Raw genomic sequence first — 19,661 nt, 5'->3', positions numbered from 1 at the left:
CACCGAGAGAAAAGGCAAGCTCATGGGGCTCAGCCTGGTGAATTTGCTAACACTAGCCCTACCTAGCTAGCAGTGCTTCGCAGAATCTACCACCGGATCTGAAACGTGACTTACTGAGAAGATCCGGCGAGGAATTCAGTGGACTGTGTCTAAGCATTAGTCTAGGACTGCTGAAAATCGTGCGTGGGGCTTGAACAGTGTGCCCATCGATACTTTTAATGCCAGGAACACACTAAAGTTGCCGCCATTGTAAAATAGTCATGCCTGTTTTTTGCTTGGATGGGCGGACGAGCTCACAGCGGACCTGGTGTTAAGTGGTTACTGGAGCCCATAGACATCTACGACGTAAATGCGCCACCCACCTTGAGATATGATGATATACGTTGATACAACGGCTGCCCCGCCCTTCAAACCGAAACGCATTACTGCTTCACGGTAGAAATAAAGTATTCAAATCATTATCTTTACTAATATTGTAAAGCTGAAGAGTTTGTTTGTTTTAACGCGCTAATCTCAGGAATTACTGGTCCGATTTGAAAAATTCTTTCAGTGATATATAGCCCATTTATTGAGGAAGGCTATAGGTTATATGACATTACGGTAAGGCCAATACAAGTGGAGAGCACCAATAAATAATGTTCCAAAGTAGGGGCTTAAATAGCTCCTTAAAATTCTATAATTCAAAAATATTTTTACTTTCTTCGTAAATAAAGTGGTGGTAAAATTTAGCGTTATGCCAAAGTAACTTCCACGCGGACGGAGTCGCGGGTTAAAGCTACTGTCGTAATAAAAGGCGACGCATTGGACACGGAACGCGTCATACGCGCACGTTTGCATAACAGCATCCAATCGTTTCAAAATTTTAACGACATTAGAAACTTCCATTACAGTTGACTAGAGTGCATCGGAGACTAAAATTTCCGATAACCTATTTACTAAGTAATTTCGGAGCTCAGTCTAACATGATACTATTAGACTCTGTAATTGCTAGTCGAATTTCACAATTAAAACGTTTTGTTTATGAGCTAAAAAATTTTTTTACGTGACGACGTCTTATAATTCGAAGGAGCCGGCTGCACGCACGAAAAAACATGACTCATGCGGCGTTACCTATCTCTGAGGCGTTCCGACAACGAGCGACAAAGAGACACAATCGGCCTCCGCGTTCGGCAGCGTTCGACATCTGTCTCTCTCCTATTTGAGTGAGCGATGCATCCGCGTGGACAGCTGCTATACAATACATTTACATGTTTTCGTCAAGTATGAAGTTCAGTGAAAAGTGAATGTGGTGTCAATTGTTTATAGCAACGACAATTGCGATAATTGAAAAATGAAACCATTCCATCAGTATTTTCTTATGACGTTGTCACGTTCAACTATCGTCAGTAAACCGACTTTACAGACAACCGATTTTACTACAATTTTAACTGTCGTTTTAGATGGAGGTTGTCTTGGCTTAAAAGATAAAACGCGAAAATTATTTATTGAGTATTCGTGAGCTCTCCTAAGGAAATACGTACATAGCACGTGCTACGAAAATTAGCACGTAATAGGTAGTATCTTTTTTGGTGTTCACGAGTCGTCCGTGACCACGAAAAGTATTAAGCAATCGAATTTCCTGTAATAAGCTGATAAAAAAACGCGAGATTAAACAGTTAAAGCAGTTTTAATTATAGTCGTGCTGACTCAAGCTGCAGTCAGCATTCACGTTCAACTTACAGAGAGTCGTGGGTCATCTAAATCTAGTAAAGAAAATGTAGCAGAAAACATTTAATTTGGTAAGGAAAATGTAGAAACATCATAGCCAATTTTTTTTCCTTACCTTTTTTTTTATTGCCCTCGTAGGCAGACGAGCATATGGCCCACCTAATGGTGAGGGGTTATCATCGCCCATGGACTTCAGCAATGCCAGGGGCAAAGCCAAGCCGATGCCTACTTTTTTTTTTCCTACCTAACCTAATCGTTCGGTAGGTAAGAATTGCTAACTTGCTAACACTAGCCTTAGCAAGAGCAGTGCTTTGCTGATTCTATTACCGGATCGGAATAGCGACCCATTCAGAAAAACCGGCGAGAAACTCAGTGGAAGCCGGTTCCTCTGAGTGGCTTTGTCTATGGCTTAGTTCGTTCGTAGAATTCTTCGTCGTAGTCGACAACGCGTAATAAGCTATCAACGCTTCATTCGCACATCAAGGTGAACTCTAATGTCTATCTGTTCACGCTTCATACCTGAATGATGTCTCTTTATAAGTGTGTCGTGTGACCTCTGAATTAAGCCTGTTATATATTTTTGGCAATAGAGTTATCGGGACTTTGACCTCGACATTTACAATAGTTACACATTTTAGGGCTAAAACACATATAAAGAGATTGTGAAGCGAATATTTTTATTAAAACAAAGCGACAACTAATCCGTAGCTACGAAACGGCTCGTTATATCGGACACCGTCATATTGGAACGTTGGCTTCGTTTTCATTGTTTTGAAAACTACGCCTACATTAGACTTGACTTGCTAGCGTCTTTAGTGGAATATCACAACACGCACGCGACAGCAACTCCGGAACAGAAGCGAATTTGGACAAATGCCAAAGCGATTTTATGTGACCAGCGGTCGGCCGTGGTGTGGCTCGCGTTATCACGCTGTAGTCCTCTTTCCGGGCTAGATTATATCATGAAAATAGATATAGATTTTGTTAGTATAAATTTAACGCAACGTGGAAATAATCGAAGAGGATATTGGAGATTGCATTTTTTCTAGAAAAAATCGCTTTCACTACAGCTTCTACGTGAACAAAGGGAAGGATGTGATTCAGGTCACCCGAGGAAATATCAAGTCGTCTTTGATCCCGCAACAAGCTTAAATCAGTAGATATGTTTTATTTAGTCTCACGGTTATTTTCTCGTGAGGTTGATTTGTGGAATCTTCTTTTAAGCTCACGATCGGAGTGGATTGGAAATTTACGCTTGTGAAGCCTGTGAATACTGTAGGCGTATTTTCCGAAACAATGAAATAGAAACCAACCTTCGAAGGTAAATATAATATCAATGACCTTATATGTCTTGATGATGCTTCGTTAGCAAATTAATCTAAATTCTATTGTGTGATACTTTTGCTTGTAACGAAAATATGTGTTTGAAAATAATTTTTGATGTGATCCGACCATTGAAAAGGTATAACAAATACATTTATTTCAAGAAGTTCTCGAACAATTGTTGGACTGTTAATACGAAAATCTGGTGGGATTTCGTCATCTCTTCTTTATCACAGCTCTACCGTCATTGGAGCAGAGTTTATATCTACAATCTGGAACGCACGCACCATTTGACTCTGGAATGAACTAAACTTCGCTTTTTTCTTAACCATCATCATATTTCGTCTTAAAACGATGTTTAAAAAGAATCCTTCTTGGAAATCAATAGCTTTGTTGTACTATGCATTGCCGAGTGCGAGCGACGCCAACCACTTATACCATGATTGGCCTTAATCTCGTTTTGTTTCAAATATAAATCTATGGAGACGTAATATAATAAAACCAGCTATGAATGTGAATGGCATAGAGCACGACCTCAAAGTGATCGGTATCAGAAACAAGGGAGAAAGAGAGAGACATACTGGACCAGGCTAAGGCCCACTCTGGGCTGTAAGGCCTAAAATGATGATGAGCTATGAATGTGAAATTCGAATATAACACAAATTTTAATTTAAAGTAGGTACATTGCAGCATTGGCAAGACTCGAAATGTAAATAAATTTGCTTTTAATCTGTTTACACGCAGTTGTTTATGTACAAGTACTTTATGTGTACTACGCACATAGCAGCATCCGTTTGAAATGTGACATTGTCGTCAATTGATTTTTTTTTAAGGGATTTTATGACCTGGTAACTAAGACTTTTAGGTCTAGTCTTATTTTAATATTAATGAAAGATTTTTTTATATGGAAAATTATATTATTAAATGAAATGAAGTTGAAAACATGGCATGAAATGGATACGAAAAGAAATGAAACGAAAAATACATACTTATTCAATCAGTAACATACTTATTGCGTGTTATTTTAAATACAGCAGTATACAATTAAAAATTTTGATTCAAAACTCGTATACATACATAATTATGTACATAGGCCTCTCCAATTGCTCGCCACTGAGCAAAATCCTCGGCTTCTCTGATCCAGCTTCTGCCAGCCCTGCACAGATCATCACTCCACATCACAGTGGACTGCTATAGGCTGATGATGATGATACATACATACATATCTGTCATGAATGGTGCGTTCGTTAGGGATATATTATTATACTACCTGATGTTTGATGAATTGTTGAGGTCGTCTGTCTAAGTAGATATGTTTTTAGTATTTCTCGTGGATGCCAACCCTAACCCCTTTACACTGGCGTCATCGCGTTTGACGTTAGAGCATCCGCCTTTCGATCTAAAAACGTAATACCTATAAAAGTGTTTCTCTAGACTAATGTTCAGTGATTCGTGGCATTCGAAGAGTCCACGTAATTAGCGCGTTACGGTATTTAAGCTAATTAATGCCCGTTTGTGACGTAACGTATGCGTGCGAACGTTTGGTGCGTTGTTTAGGATGTTTTGCTTCTTCGATTCGCGATTTTTTCGTTGAAAATAGAAACGTTTTTTTATGTGCAGTCGAAGCATCAATGGTTTATAGTTTTATATTTTGAGTACGTACGTATTTTAAGTCGTCGTGGCCTAAAGGATAAGACGTCCGGTGTATTCGTATGTAGCGATACACCGGTGTTCGAATCCCAGGCGGGTACCAATTTTTTTAATGAAATACGTATTCAACAAATGTTCGCGATTGAGTTCCACGGTGAAGGAATAACGTCGTGTAATAAAAATCAAACCCGTAAAATTATAATTTGCGTAATTACTGGTGGTAGGACCTGTTGTGAGTCCGCACGGGTAGGTGCCACCACCCCGCCTATTTCTGCCGTGAAGCAGTAATGCGTTTCGGTTTAAAGGGTGCGGCAGCCGTTGTAACTATACTGAGACCCTAGAAATTATATCTCGAGGTCGGTGGCGCCTTTACGTGGTAAATGTCTATGGGCTCCAGTAACCACTTAACACCGGGTGGGCAGTGAGATCGTCCACCCAAGTAATAAAAAAATTTATAATTAATTATTTGTGATTCAAATGTCATATTTCTTACTGTCCTTTTACACTAGACTTTCTTTGATTTGTCTGAAGATATTAGAGTGTATTTTTATAGCTCACCCTATTAATGGTTTCCAATAATATTGAAACATTCGTCTTTCAGTCAATAATAATAATGTGGTGAAATATATAGAATGTAAATTTATTTACATGACTGAATTATTTTCGTTTCCACATAAAAAAATAGTAACTCGTGAGGTTGTTGTAAGGTTGAATAAGACTTAAACCTCAGGTCTCCATTTGTGTGAGAGTGGCACGATTCACATTGTATTTATCGTCTTTGGACTCCAGTATCCAATAGAGATCCAACAAATTCTATTTTAATTCACCTACTGCCAATTCGTTTAAAATTACGCATACTAGTATAGTAGCATAGTAGTAAAACAAATAAAATACATATTCTATAAACAAAAAACAATTCTCAATTAATACTCGATCGAAAATGAAATAATAAAAACAATTCGCCCGACATTTTTAAGCCATTTAAAGATTTAGTAATTAAGGATATAAAATTTAAAAAGAAAACGGTTTTAATTATATTGTTGACCGTCGACCGACATTTATATAAATTGGAAAACGAAAATAAACTGTGTTTAATGCCAATTAAGCGTTTTAATTCGTTAATTTATGAGCTTTTGTTGCATAAAGGCGAAGGTGTCTGATATCTGGGTCAATGAAGTTAGTTCGTTGATTTTGTCTTCGAATGGAATATACATACGTATGACAAAAGTATGTAACGAACAGATAATCTGATTGAGTAGAATAAATTTTAGGTACTTTTTTTTTTACCTGAGCTTGTAGCCTTGAGAGGCTATTCCAGCGTAACCTTAACTAGTAGGTGAGCTCACGGGGCTCAAACCTGACGACGTTGCTAACACGAACCCTAGCAAGAGCCGTATTTTGCAGAATCTACCACCGGATCGGAAACGCGACCCACTGAGAAGATCCGGCGAGAAACTCAGTGGGCTGTGTCTGAGGGTTAATTTACTCGTCGAGCCCTTCCTCGTAAGCGACAGGTTCGACGAGAACGATGACCGGTGCTTGAGATACCTAAAAGCACCATTAGTGGATCGGGAGAACATGATTTAGTCTGGTAGTTTAGATTTAGTAGTCTTATTGACTATGCCAGGCCTCCAATTCTGTAGGTGCCAATATTTCTGAATAAATACGTACCTACTCAAAACGTGTATGAAACTCAACATTCTGGTTTATTAATGGCACGGTTAGTACGACTACTTATCCAGCTTCCAATGTGGAAGCACGTCTTAGTTTTCGAACGGGGGAATAAGCGTCGCTTAGCGTCAATATGACCGTGAACGTCTCTAGCTATGAAATTAACACCTCAAGCGCGGAGTATCGCCTTCAAAGACATTTCACAATTGCTTTATACGCTACGTGAAACGTCTTCATCGCGGCGTGACTCATGCCGATTCGCCATGAAAACGAGAGACCCGTTCGTCGCCGCTACAAATCTGTTGTGTTTATACAGTGCATGTTTGACTGACTGCCAACATTTTTGGGTCACGAACGCTGCACAGTTAAGTATAACTAAAGGTTTAACGATACCACGTTACGCTGTCTGGTACGTCGCGTACATGAAGAACAACGTCCAGGATCTACGTACTACATTCATTTAAGGGGAATTGCGATCGTCGAAAGCGATGTAATCATCTATATATTAATACGTGAAGCAAAAGCTTTATATTCCTTTTTACGAAAATTGCGCTGACGGAGGAGTATGAAATTTTCCACACTTATAGAGAATATAGAGAAGAAGTGCACAATACTAATATTTTTTTTAAAATAATGCATAAAAGATACATTAAATCAATAAAAAAACACACTACATACCATATATTTGACCCACACACGCATGCATACTATTTATTGTCAAACTTTTGTTTTTGACGTCTGTTGTCAAATTGAGAATAAATTAAGTATTGTTTGTCTTTGTTAATATTTTTTATAGTGTAGTCTTGGCGCAATTTGTGGTTATAGAAGTATAAAATACAATCATAATAGTGTACAAACTTACAATTCCAATCAATTATAGTCGAATTTCGACTACTACGGGACCTCTAGTATTAATTAATTTTAACTAACTAACTAAAAATAATTAACTTCTTGTTTTAGTGCCACCTATTGTGACTCCACCCTTGCCCAAGCCAGTGTTCAAGTCCTACTGGACAGAATTTCGACTAGTCTTTTTAGAATTACCTGGAATAATTTCTTACTGGTGGTAAGGACGTCTTGTGAGTTCGCACGGGTCGGTACCCTCACCCTGTCTATTTTTGCCATGAAGCAGTAATGTGTTTCGTCCACCCATGCGTCCATCCATCTAAGATCTACAATAGGTGATCTTATCGCTGAAAGCCATCTCTTCCAGACAATCGTTTAATTTACAGAAATTCTGGAAAATATAAAATTACAGCAGATATGTTGCGGTGTACTATTGACAATATATTACTATAGAAAATATATACATACAATAAGTAGAAATATACCGTTTACATATAATCTGAAATAGTTATTTGATTGATATACCAATATACATACTTACACACGAATATAGGCAAGTATTAAATATTAATACTAATATTATCAATTTTGTTCACACACAATTGAGTGTTTCTGGTAAGTAAAAATCTGAATTTAAACTTATTGTTATAAAGTCATCCGAAAATACTTACGAGGATGAATTATACAATCGATAAAAAAAAAGAAATAAAAAAATATATACGAGACCGCTCTTAGTTCCAAAAACAACTTTTTGATCTTCAACACGAAATTCCTTTAAGAAAAAACGTTGAGTCATCATTCACAAACTATTCATACAATCTGCCAATGTGAAACGTCTAAAATTATTCGGATCCATTTACGCGGGAACATTGATATACGAAAATCGACCGAAACGCGATCGGTCTTTAGGCGGGCGCGCTTCATTGTCTTCCAGCGGATTTATCGCTCACTAAAATATATATTTCGGCTGGATTGCACCTGTTCAAGCCCGATCACATTAAAAAATCACGTGAGTTTTACGAATTTCGAATTACTCGTCAAGGTAAATACTTTTTTTTTAGCACGCAACGAGTATTTGAGTTTTGTATGTATAGTTACTTTAATTGGCATAACATCAGTGATGTTCTTTATTTGACTAGACTTATATTTGTGTTTATAATTACTTTTGATATAAATTTAATAAATAAATACAATTATTATGTAGACATTAGAATTTCTATTTTAATGTTTTTATTTTATTGCATAAATGGGTGGGCGAACTCACAGCCCACTTGGTGTTAAATGGTTACTTGAGCCTTGAGCCACCTTGAGATATGAGTTCTAAGGTCTGAAGTATGGTTACAAAGGCTGCCCCACCCTTTAAACCCAAACGCATTACATCTTCACGAAATAAGCAAGGTGGTGGTACCTACCCGCACGGACTTACAAGATGTCCTACCACCAGTAATTACGCAAATGATAATTTTGTGGTTTTCATTTTTAATACACGATGTGGATCCTTCATCGCTGAAGTCAATCGTGAACATTTGTTAAGTAAGTATTTCTTCGAAAAATTGGTACCCGCCTGCGGGATTCGAGCACAGTTGCATCGCTCCACACGAATGCACAGGGCGTTTTATCCTTTAGGTCCCAACGACGACGTTAACCCAATTTTAACTAAATTTAATGTTAATTCAATAATAAGTGGTTACCATTATTTTTTTCCGGATGTCAATTAAGCTAGGGGTACAGTAGCTCACTCTAACCGGTGCCATCTAGGCGGGCTTCGGATAGCCTGCCGACCGAGAGGGCTGGTGGTCGTGGCGCCGACGACTGCCGGTCCGGCGTCCCGAGGGGGAGGGTGATGAGAGAGATGTGCTCCGCACTAAATGCTTCACTTTCCGCCCTTTGCCTTTTCATGAGTTTTCATGACAGAAGGTTTTAGTCGGTTGTTCAACTCCGACATGCTTCCGCCCTCCACTGGGATGGCGGGCGGAAGTCCAGCGATTTCCATCAGAACTAAACAAAAAGAAGGGTTGCAGCAATTTCTCTGTCTACAATAAGTACTATTTATTTTGACAGACGCAACTACCTTTTCTTTTGATAAAATTGTGAAACCCATTTCCTACTTTCATTTAAAATAAAGCAAATATAAAGTATTTTTGGGGAAATTCCTGAGTTCTCATTCCATAAATCACTGCTGTTTTCCAGTAGGAATAACTAATTTATTCTTCGAAAGTTGTACATACAGTTTGCTAGTTTTGTTCGAATGTACACAAGGGCTTTTGATCTTGAGCCATTGTCTCGCTTGTCAATGGCTGACAGAGAATAAGGTTGATTTGTGTCTCGTGCGTATAACAAAGAAGCTATGAATTCCTCAATCAACAACAGTTGTATCAGAATATAGTTGATACAATTTTAAGTTACCGTGTTTCTTCTGTTTCTTCTCTCGTGGTATCTTTCTTTGCTCTTTGGAACTCGGATCATTAATATTTCTAGTGTCATTCATTCATTCAAGCTAAGACAAAGAAAAGTAGGTATTTTATGGCATGGATACATCATAATCTTATACCTTTAAACGAGCATTTCTTGTATATATATATAATCTGAATCTCGGAAATGGCTCCAACGATTTTCATGAAATTTAGTATACAGGGGGTTTCGGGGGCGATAAATCGATCTAGCTACCATTTATTTTCAGAAAATGTTGTTTTATTCGTGTTTTCAATAATCAACTTTATCGATAATCAACTTTATGATTCGTTCCCGACATCTATTAGTGAATAATAACACTATTTTTCTTAATTGAGGGCAACTAACCGCTTTAAAGACTAAAGACACAACAAGATGGCGTTATAAAAAAAAACCGAGCAAGGCTCGGTCATCATCTAGTATCAATAAAAGACGCGTCTTTCACTATAATGTTTAACTTAACCTCATTTTTCGATTTGAATGACCGATATCACACCCTACTAGTCCCACCCTTAAAACTCGACGTAATCGTAAAAACTCTGATACTAAGTAAATTATTTTAATAATCATAATAATATGGAATTGAAGGTACTTGATACACAACAACAAGCCACTTACGTATATAATATATCAATGAATCAAAAATGTTATCAATGAAATAGTTTAAAAAGTTTACTGTCATTTAGGTCACTGGTGCTCTATGCGGCGCACTGAACTAATTATGTCGATTTCTCCCTTTGATTTTCTTATTAAGGCGCCAAAATATCTAGTAGACTCTGTAAATGAGTCTGCGTTTCATGCGACACTGTATACGTTTCGGTTTGAATAATGGGGTAGCCGTTGTAGCTATGTTGATACCTTTTTTTTTTTTTTTTTTCATGTTTACATTTTTTATTTTGTTTTAATTTGAATTAATTTTAATTATAGTTTATACTCCTGCCCATAAGGGGCTTAAAAACTAGGTCACGCATTCATTCCGAGCCTCTTTATATGTTGATACCTTAGAACTTATATCTCAAGGTGGGTGGCGCATTTACGTTGTAGATGTCTACGGGCTCCAGTAACCACTTAACACCAGGTGGGCTGTGAGCTCGTTCTCCAACCTAAGCAATAAAAAAAAGACGAAATTCCTTATTATAAAAATGTTAATTTTAAGTTCTATTCGAGGCATAAAGAAAATAAAACTGGAGGTTGCGCAACAACCCACGGTCATTCGGTAACGTGCGAACTTATTGTGGTACACTTCATTCACGGTTGTTTGCATAAATAAGAGTTAGTGTATTGCGCAAACGAACGCTCTGAGATCGTGGTCAATGAATGATAAAAATATGTTATTTTTTGTGCGTTATTACAAAGTTCAATCGTACACTGTATGTATTACTAATTGGTACGTTATTACAAAGTTAAGTCGTACACTGTGTGCATTACTAATAAACATCTTACGTTAGGGACGTATTTTCTCGGTTAGAGTACCCCTCCGCATCGTCCCTTATGGATCTTCGTTCCAAAAAACATTAATCCTAAGGTACTGAGAATGAATATATTTGTAAGAGACCTAAACGACTAAACATATATTAACAAACAAAGGAAGGCATAGTTAGGCAATCCAGGCGCTTAGTAACAGTAATCGACATAATTACTTCAGTGCGCCGCATAGGGCACCGGTAGGTCACATGGCAGTCAACGTATTAAATACTCGATGCGTATACCAAAGCCTTACGCAAATCACCATTATCCTGCCCTTCTCCCGGTCACCTGGGCTCGGTGCAACATGTTTTCTCCTTCCATACTCTTCGATCATATACCGTTTCTTCGTTCACTCCGCTCTTACCCATATCGTCTTTCATGCAAACCATGCATTTCTTCTTAGGTCTTCCTCTTCCTCTATGTCCTTCCACATTCATAGTTAACATTCTCTTACCAGCCACATTTTCATTTCGTCTCATCACATGTCTATACCATACCAAACGCTTCTCAGCTTCTCTGTCACAGGTGCCACTTTCAGACTTCCTCTAACATGTTCATTCCGTATTCTGTCCATTCTCGCTACTCCACTCTCCATCGCAACATTCGCATATTTGCTGCATGCAATCGCCTTTCATCCGCCACTTTAGTTGTCCAGCCTTACGCAAATGTCACCTTAATTAGTACATCATTAAAATTTCCAGATCGCTCAAAACGAACGAAGTCCACGTCGCCCGCCCAAACTGCTTCTCGAACGCCGAATTTTCCGCCCCAGTAAATAATAACCGAGTCTAAATTTCCACATAATTATTTAGCGACGGGAATGACAAATATCTCCGGTGCCAGTTTATATTCGTCTTTATTCATTACACCGACGATTTGTACCTGTCGCGAGTTATGAAAGTGTGACAGGTGATCCGGTGATTGAATTGAAGTTTTAACACATTAATAACTCGGCGTATTTAACAACTTGATGAGCCGTGCGGCATAAGTATAATAGAAACGTGAAATTTTTAGGTTTTGAATGTTAAATAGAGCCCTCTACTACTACTTACTAGCTTGAGACATGAGGTTCAATTTTAATACGCTTTTATTATTTTCAGACGTATGTATGTAACGGAATCTTTGAGCATGACTCTGGCCCCCTTCAAAACGTCGGATTAACTCGAAATTTGGTATACTTATTAAGGACCGATGACAATTCAATATGAAAAAAAAATAAAAAAGTCTATTGAAAAAATTGAAATTCAACTAAAAATGAAAAGTACATAATAGATAAAAAAAAAAACTAACAAAATACCCTTTTATAGAAAATCCAACTAAAAAATTGAAAACCAGGAAGCAGGAAAGGAAATCTTTCGCAAAAATCGACCAGATGCTTATCCCACCGTTTCGGCTTTATACAGCCTACCATCACTAGTTACGAAAATTTTACAACAAATCTAAGTTTCTATTTCGGTAGCTTATCACAGGTAATTGTCATCATGACTTTACCAACCTTTTAAATTTAAATTTTCTCATCTTATTTGAAGCTAGTGCTCAACAATCGTGAAAGTAATTTGTGAAAATGTTGTATACATATTTCCTAAGAAAACAAAAAACACTTGCCAGCCCTGTGTGGGATGCAGCCATGAGCAAAGTTTCTAATAAAATAGTTAATATAATTTTATTAAATACAATGTACTGCGCACAATGTTTGTTCGTTCGAATGTCAATATTTGTACGCCACGCTTGGACATAAAATAGTAGAAAGAGGAAAAAAGGGAGAAAAATCAGAATAGCAAGTAGCAAAACGCTTTTTTTGTTACTTATCGATACAACACTACTAGGAACAACAATACTAGAGCACCTATCGGTTAATGATAGGAAATCACCCAATTTCTCGGCGGATCTTCTCAGTGGATCGCGATGCCAATTCGGTGATAGATTCAGCGGAGCAGCACTGCTCTTGCTAGGGCTAATATTAGCAATTTCTTTCAGATTGAGCCCGTGAGCTTACCTACCCGTCCACGAGAAGCTGTAGCCCCTCAAGCTACCAGCGAATAGGTAGGAAAAATATTTAGATATGAAATCAACAATGAATAATGGAAGAGAAATCAATTGATTCTCAGAGCAATATTCCGTGGTCATATTAGCGTACCGATATTTTACATGACTGTGTCTTTTTCTTCTTCTTCTGAGTCGGTCTCTTCATTGCTGAAGGTCGTGTCTAATTTGAAACCTTTACATCTTCCTGTCCTCTGCGGTCTTTATAGCCTCGATTATTGGCAGGCCAATGAGCGTCTTTAGTAGACCAGACCAGCGGGTAAGTGAGCGTCCGCGTGATCTCCTCCCATCAACCTGACCGACTACCATCAGCTTCTCAAGTTTACACGTGTATGTGTAAACCAATGAAATTATTTACGACAAATAATCGATAAACAGTCGGAGGACCGAAACACTATGGGCAATCGATATTCGGTGTAGATTCGTTTTGACAGGGCCGAACTAGGGCGGTTGAATTATTTATAAACGTAGTACAAAACAGTTCGGGCCAGTGACACGGTTACGTAATGTTTATTATCTTAATAATCGTTCTGTAATGGGGTGATGCCAAGCATTATGGTTGGTGTAAGGTGAGAGAATTATACTGGTTAAATTCTTATCGAATACAACATTCATATTTTATAATGACCAACACAAAATATTCTTTTTTTAATTTTTTTTTCGTTAACTTGCATAATCTTTATATGTAGTTTACATTTTATAAATTGCTTTATGTTAAAAGAATTTACGAAAACTGTTCGAAAATGTGACGTCATTTGTGGCCGAAATAGACATAGGTTTAAGCTTTTCATCATCATCATCATCATCATCTCAGCCTGTCTACTGTCCACTGCTGAGCATAGGCCTCTCCAACTGATGTCCAGTGCGGCCGGTCCGTTGCCACCTGCATCCTACGTGACCCAGCAATTTTCACCTGGTCGTCGGTCCATTTGGTAGGTGGCCGTCCCACTAATGCTTTTGCTTTACACTAATGCTGTATTGTTGCGAATGCCTCGTTTTCATGTAATTAAGGCAATATATATTTAAAAAAAGTCCGTTTGTTTGTCCATACTCTTATCTTGTGTTAATTATTGAATAATCATTACACTAATAAACATGGGAATTCGTTGTGGCCTAAAGGATAAGATGCCCGGTGCATTCGTATCCCAAACCAATTTTTCTAATGAAATGCCTACATAACAAATGTTTACGATTGACTTCCACGATGAAGAATTCTCAACAAATATCGAGTAATAACAATCAAACCCTACCTACTGGTGGTAGGAACTCTTGTGAACCCGCGCGGGTAGGTACCACCACCACCATGCCCATTTCTGCCGTGAAGCAGTAATGCGTTTCGGTTTGAAGGGTGGGGCAGCCGTTATAATGTAAAACTGAGAACTCATAGCTCTTGGTGGGTGGCAGCATTGACGCTGTTAATATCTGTGGGCTCCGGTAGCCACTTAACATCAGGTGCGCTATGAGCTCATCCACTCCTGTAAGCTAAAAGAAATAAACTATATGATGGCAAATAGAGTGGGACTTTAACATCCTAACACAAGACGGGTCCGTGAATGATTACCGTCGTTCATGGTGTGTTCATGGTTCATGGTTCACGTCAGCAATGCCAGGGTCACAACCAAGCTGCTGTCTACCACTGAGCATAGCGTTCAGGATACAATGAAGAGGGGAATCCATTCCAAAGTCGGATGGTAAGTGGCCAAACGATCTCTACAAACGTTCTGTGAATGAACGGAGTGGTCTTGGGTGGTGTGGCGAATTTTGCGAAGGCGATCGGTGCTACGGTAAGAGCGACATGATAGGATCATCACAAACAAATCTAACTGTAGTACCTATTGTGAGTTCGCACGGGTAGGTACCACCACCCTGCCTATTTCTGCCGTGAAGCTGTAATGCGTTTCGGTTTGAAGGGTGGGACAGCCTTTGTAAATATACTGAGTTTTTAGAACTCACATCTCAAAGAGGGTGGCGGCATTTACATTGTAGATGTCTATGGGTTTTGGTACCCAGTTAACGCCAAAAAAAAAATCCTATGAGCACATCTCGTGTCATATACGGTGAAAAACACGGAGAGAACCGAACATAAGGCCTTTATTAAGCTGGCTTTCCTTTCGCAGGTTCTCCCACGTGGTATTGTTTTTGTATCACGAGTTTCTCGTACTTCGCATGCGATAAAAGGTAGCCTATATTCTTTTCAAGTGTTCGGACTATTTTAATACTGAATTTCGTCAAAAACGGTTCAGTGGTAGGAGCGTGAAAACGTAATGAAAAGAAAGAGTTTATTTGATATTAATGATATCATTTGTTATGTACTTAGCTTCCAATGAGCAATGGAGAGGGCTATGCTCGGAGTTTCTCTGCGAGATCAAATTAGAAATGAGGAAATTCGCAGGAAAACCATGGTAACCGACATAGCCCAAAGGATTGCGACGTTGAAGTGGCAGTGGGTACATTGGTTCTACATTGCTTGTAGAACGGTTAGCTGTTGGGGCCAGAAAGTTCTTGAGTGGCGACCGCGTACCGGAAGACATAGCGTGGGTAGGCCTCCCACAAGATGGACCGACGATCTATCGAGGTTCGCAGGGACCTGCTGGATGCAGGCAGTGCAGGCCCGGTCTTTGTGGCGAGGCTTGGGGGAGGCCTATGTCCAGCAGTGGACGTCTGCGGGCTGTTTTTTTTTTATTGCTTAGATGGATGGACGAGCTCTCAGGCCACCTGGTGTTAAGTGGTTACTGGAGCCCATAGACATCTACAACGTAAATGCGCCACCCACCTCGAGATATAAGATCTCAGTATAGTTACAACGGCTAACCCACCTTTCGAACCGAAACGCATTACTGCTTCACGGCGGAAATAGGCGGGGTGGTGGTAGCTACCCGTGCGGACTCCCAAGAGGTCCTACCACCAGTGATTACGCAAATTATAATTTTGCGGGTTTGATTTTTATTACACGATGTTATTCCTTCACCATGGAAGTCAATCGTGAACATTTGTTGAGTACGTATTTCATTAGAAAAATTGGTACCCGCCTGCGCGATTCGAACACCGGTGCATCGCTACATACGAATGCACTGGACGTCTTATCCTTTAGGCCACAACGACTTAAGAAGAAGAAGAAGTAGCTTCTAGCATCTGAACATATTTGCAAATGAATATTTTAGTATTACATTCAATTTTAATGAAACGTGCCAGTAAATTCTGTTCCGAATTAATTTCTATAGTCGGATTTTTAATTAGACGAAGCCAGCTGACAGTAGCTAATGTCACTTTGTAAGATAATGTTGCTATATTTAAAGTAATAGTGATGCGTTCAGTTCTCGTTCAATCACATGAATGAACAATGAGTGTGAAGAGTTAATCATTTCAAACTATAAAAGAATATTATTTATATTTTACAATAAAATTGTATTAAAGTGCTCCAATATATGTTACTAGTAGTATGTAACTACAACCAGGATTTTTTATTTTCATTACCTACCTATAATTATTGTTATATTTTATACATCTATAGTTTCAACTATATGATGGATTGAAAATAGGACAGTCTTACAAGCTTCCTTGCAATGTTTTCCTTAATGTTTAAAACACTTGGTATTTAGTACAGGTAGATACTATAGGAACATAATATTTCGTCGTAAACTCGTTGGTATGTACAAAGCACGGCTAAAATTCGCGCCCCGTACCCGATATCGGCAGTTCGGCACACTAACTATTTATTAGACAATCGAGGCAATTTCATTAATTCAGGAGTTTTTTCAAGCATTCACTTTATCACAACACTATTTTTATTTCATCAAAAACTGACAAAACACAGTAAACGTCAGTTGACTTCGTCTAATAAAAAATCCGACTATAAGCGTGAACATTTTTGTAGTTACGGAAATGTGTACGAACCAACAAACAGATAGGCGGACAGAAAGTAATTCCAAAAATCACTGGTTTATATTTCATTACAGTTTTTTAGTAATCCCCTTTCTATCTTCATTACTCGCCTGCAATGAATAGACACACCGGATTCTGTTTTATTATATGTACTGATGATGAAGTCTGTCAACGCATTCTGTATCCCCGAATACTCTACTAACGAAAACGCAATAAACATTAGGACGTGTTAACTAAGTGACGTTCGCGTTTCGAGTTTTTATATATTCACATAAATTATCAGCATTACATCAAAACGAGCAAATTACTTTTTGAGTGGTTATACTAAAAACGACCGACCTCAACCCACTGCGTCCATCACTTATTGTAATTTATTGGAGGTTACGTCTCCGCAATTTAGGATGCGAATAATTTAAAATAGGAACAAAAAAAAACCTAACAAAATCCAGTAAATCAAGCCATCAGAACATTCGCAATGAGACTTAATGTGACGATTATACACTACCCTAATGAAAACGTAATCCACTTAAACGAGCGGAACAAGAAAGTATCGAACAAAAGGGACGTCCTTATACTATCCACACCTAGCCGTATAACCTTTCGCGTTTCGAAAAACGAACAAAAATCAACTTTACAATGAAGCGATAAAGTCCTTTCGCTGTAAACACGAGTTTCCATATGGAACGTTCCTGTAGCCCGGAGTCAGTTTTTCAGCCAGTGCCACGCGTGGCGCCACTGTTGATGGTAGGCGTCGCGACGCGCTCCCAAAACGCCACCCCGCGCGTTCTGTGCTCGATATTCGAATAAAAAACAAATACATTCGAAAATCGGGTTCGATAATCCAATTGCATTAAAACCGTTCGTCGATTATGAATTTGGTATCGTATCTCGAAGATTTCGCTAATAATCGCTTATGGTTTACTAAATAACCGTACAAAAATAGTGTTTTATATGTGTTTGACGGTGTAGATCGGCATGGCATGGCGGTTCTGTACAAAATACTGCGTGTATTTGACTCAATGGGCGAATTATTCCGGTGTGGGCGACGCTCAGGGCGGGCGGCCTGTTTATTTTGCAAGGAGTGTCTTTGAAGAGCACGGAACTGTTTTTTTTTTTATTTAATAAAAAATCTAATTACGTTTTACATCGAACGTAACTCATCAATCGAAATTTAATTTAAAATCTGAATGAATGCGATGTTGGCTCGCTCAGAGCCAACTCAAAATTTTCCATTCTCAGTATGAATATACATTTTCAATTTTATGACCAAAACAATGACGCAGAATAGTTTACAATCGCAAATCATCTACAACCACTAGTAGGGCTTTTCCTAGTATAAGTACTTTAAGACTAAATTGCACAGAAAATTGGGCTTACACTTTTTTTTTTTAATTTTGTAATCTGCATTAATAACATATTTAAATCGAAGCTACATATATCACACGTAAATAGTGTCAGAGGAAGCTTTCATTTTACATTTCAAACGAAAGCACTCAAGGAAATGAATCGTCGTAGCTCGAACAATGGCTCCGGAAAAGCGTTTTCAACGTGAAAAATAACAAACTCAGCGGCTACGTTATCCATTCGTCATAATTGAGTTGTGGATTTGTGATTTCATAAATTACCTACGTTCGATCGCGTTTAAACATAGATTTGATTTAGCGTTTTTCATTTTAACATAACAGACATGGGTTTTAATGCCGATTTTTTTTTACACTTTTCCATTTATTTATTTATTTATTTTTGTACACACAAAAAAGAAGACATAGTACCGAGTAATAGGAAAATTATGTACATTGTGTATATTGTACATGTCAATTATTAGAGAAGAAAATTTCGTGAGCCTTGTGCAATGACTAATAGAGGAGTAGTGGAAGTAAGATAATCACTACCAGAGACGGATGGTAGGAAATAATCGCAATGGTTTTAGGGCTTCCTGATTGTAGGGCGTTTTACGAATCCGTACTGGTAGGTACCACCCGTATATTTCGCGTAGCTGTAATGCGTTTCAGTTTCAAGGGTGGGGCTGCCGTTGTACGACTGAGGCTTAGAACTCGTGTCTATAGTTGGGCGGTGGCATTGATGTTGTCAATGACTTTAAGCAACCACTTAATAGCGGTTTTTTGATAGTCTTGAGAGGCTATTTCAGCTTCGCCTTGACGTGAGCTCACGGGGCTCAGACCGGAAGTGTTACTAGCATTGGCTCTAGCAAGAGCAGTGCTTCGCAAAATCTACAAGCGAATCGGAAACGCGACCCACTGCGAAGATCCGGAGAGAAACTCAGTGGGCTGTTCCTATGGGTTAATTTACTCGTCGAGCCCTTCGTCGCAAGCGACGGGTTCGGCGAGGACGGTGAACGGTGCTTAAGGTACCTAAAAACACCGTTAATGGATCAGGAGGATCCGTAATGACGTGTTTAGGGCGACGTCGTCTGTTTGCCATTCGGTCCACAGGATCGGGTTTGTTAATAGCGGGTCGTGAGCTCATCAGCCTTAAAAATAAAATAGAGGGATGCTACCATCAAGTGTTATAGAGCAGTATTTATTTTATTTGGAACTAAACGCACTATGATATTAGATTTGCACGTTTACATAAAAAAATATCAATGATGTACAAGTAAC

The 19,661-nt window shown here is 38.6% G+C and overlaps 1 protein-coding gene across 2 annotated transcripts in view; it reads left to right on the top strand.

Moving 5' to 3' along the window:
- Positions 1-19,661, top strand: part of LOC101739427 (rho guanine nucleotide exchange factor 17) — a 143,825-nt gene that overhangs the window by 55,223 nt on the left and 68,941 nt on the right. Inside the window, exon 1 of one of the 2 annotated variants that reach the window (XM_062669351.1) lies at positions 17,748-17,918. The exons of the other annotated variant lie outside the window; for it this stretch is intronic. The gene's annotated coding sequence lies outside the window, so the exon portion shown is untranslated. Of the gene's footprint in view, positions 1-17,747; positions 17,919-19,661 lie in introns of those variants that run through there. 2 annotated transcript variants of the gene reach the window in all.

This window comes from Bombyx mori, chromosome 7 (genome assembly GCF_030269925.1).
Source record: "Bombyx mori chromosome 7, ASM3026992v2".
In the NCBI taxonomy this organism is placed as follows: Eukaryota; Metazoa; Arthropoda; class Insecta; order Lepidoptera; family Bombycidae; genus Bombyx; species Bombyx mori.
The sequence above is the reverse complement of the archived record's forward strand: the minus strand, read 5'-3'. Positions and strand labels throughout refer to the sequence as shown.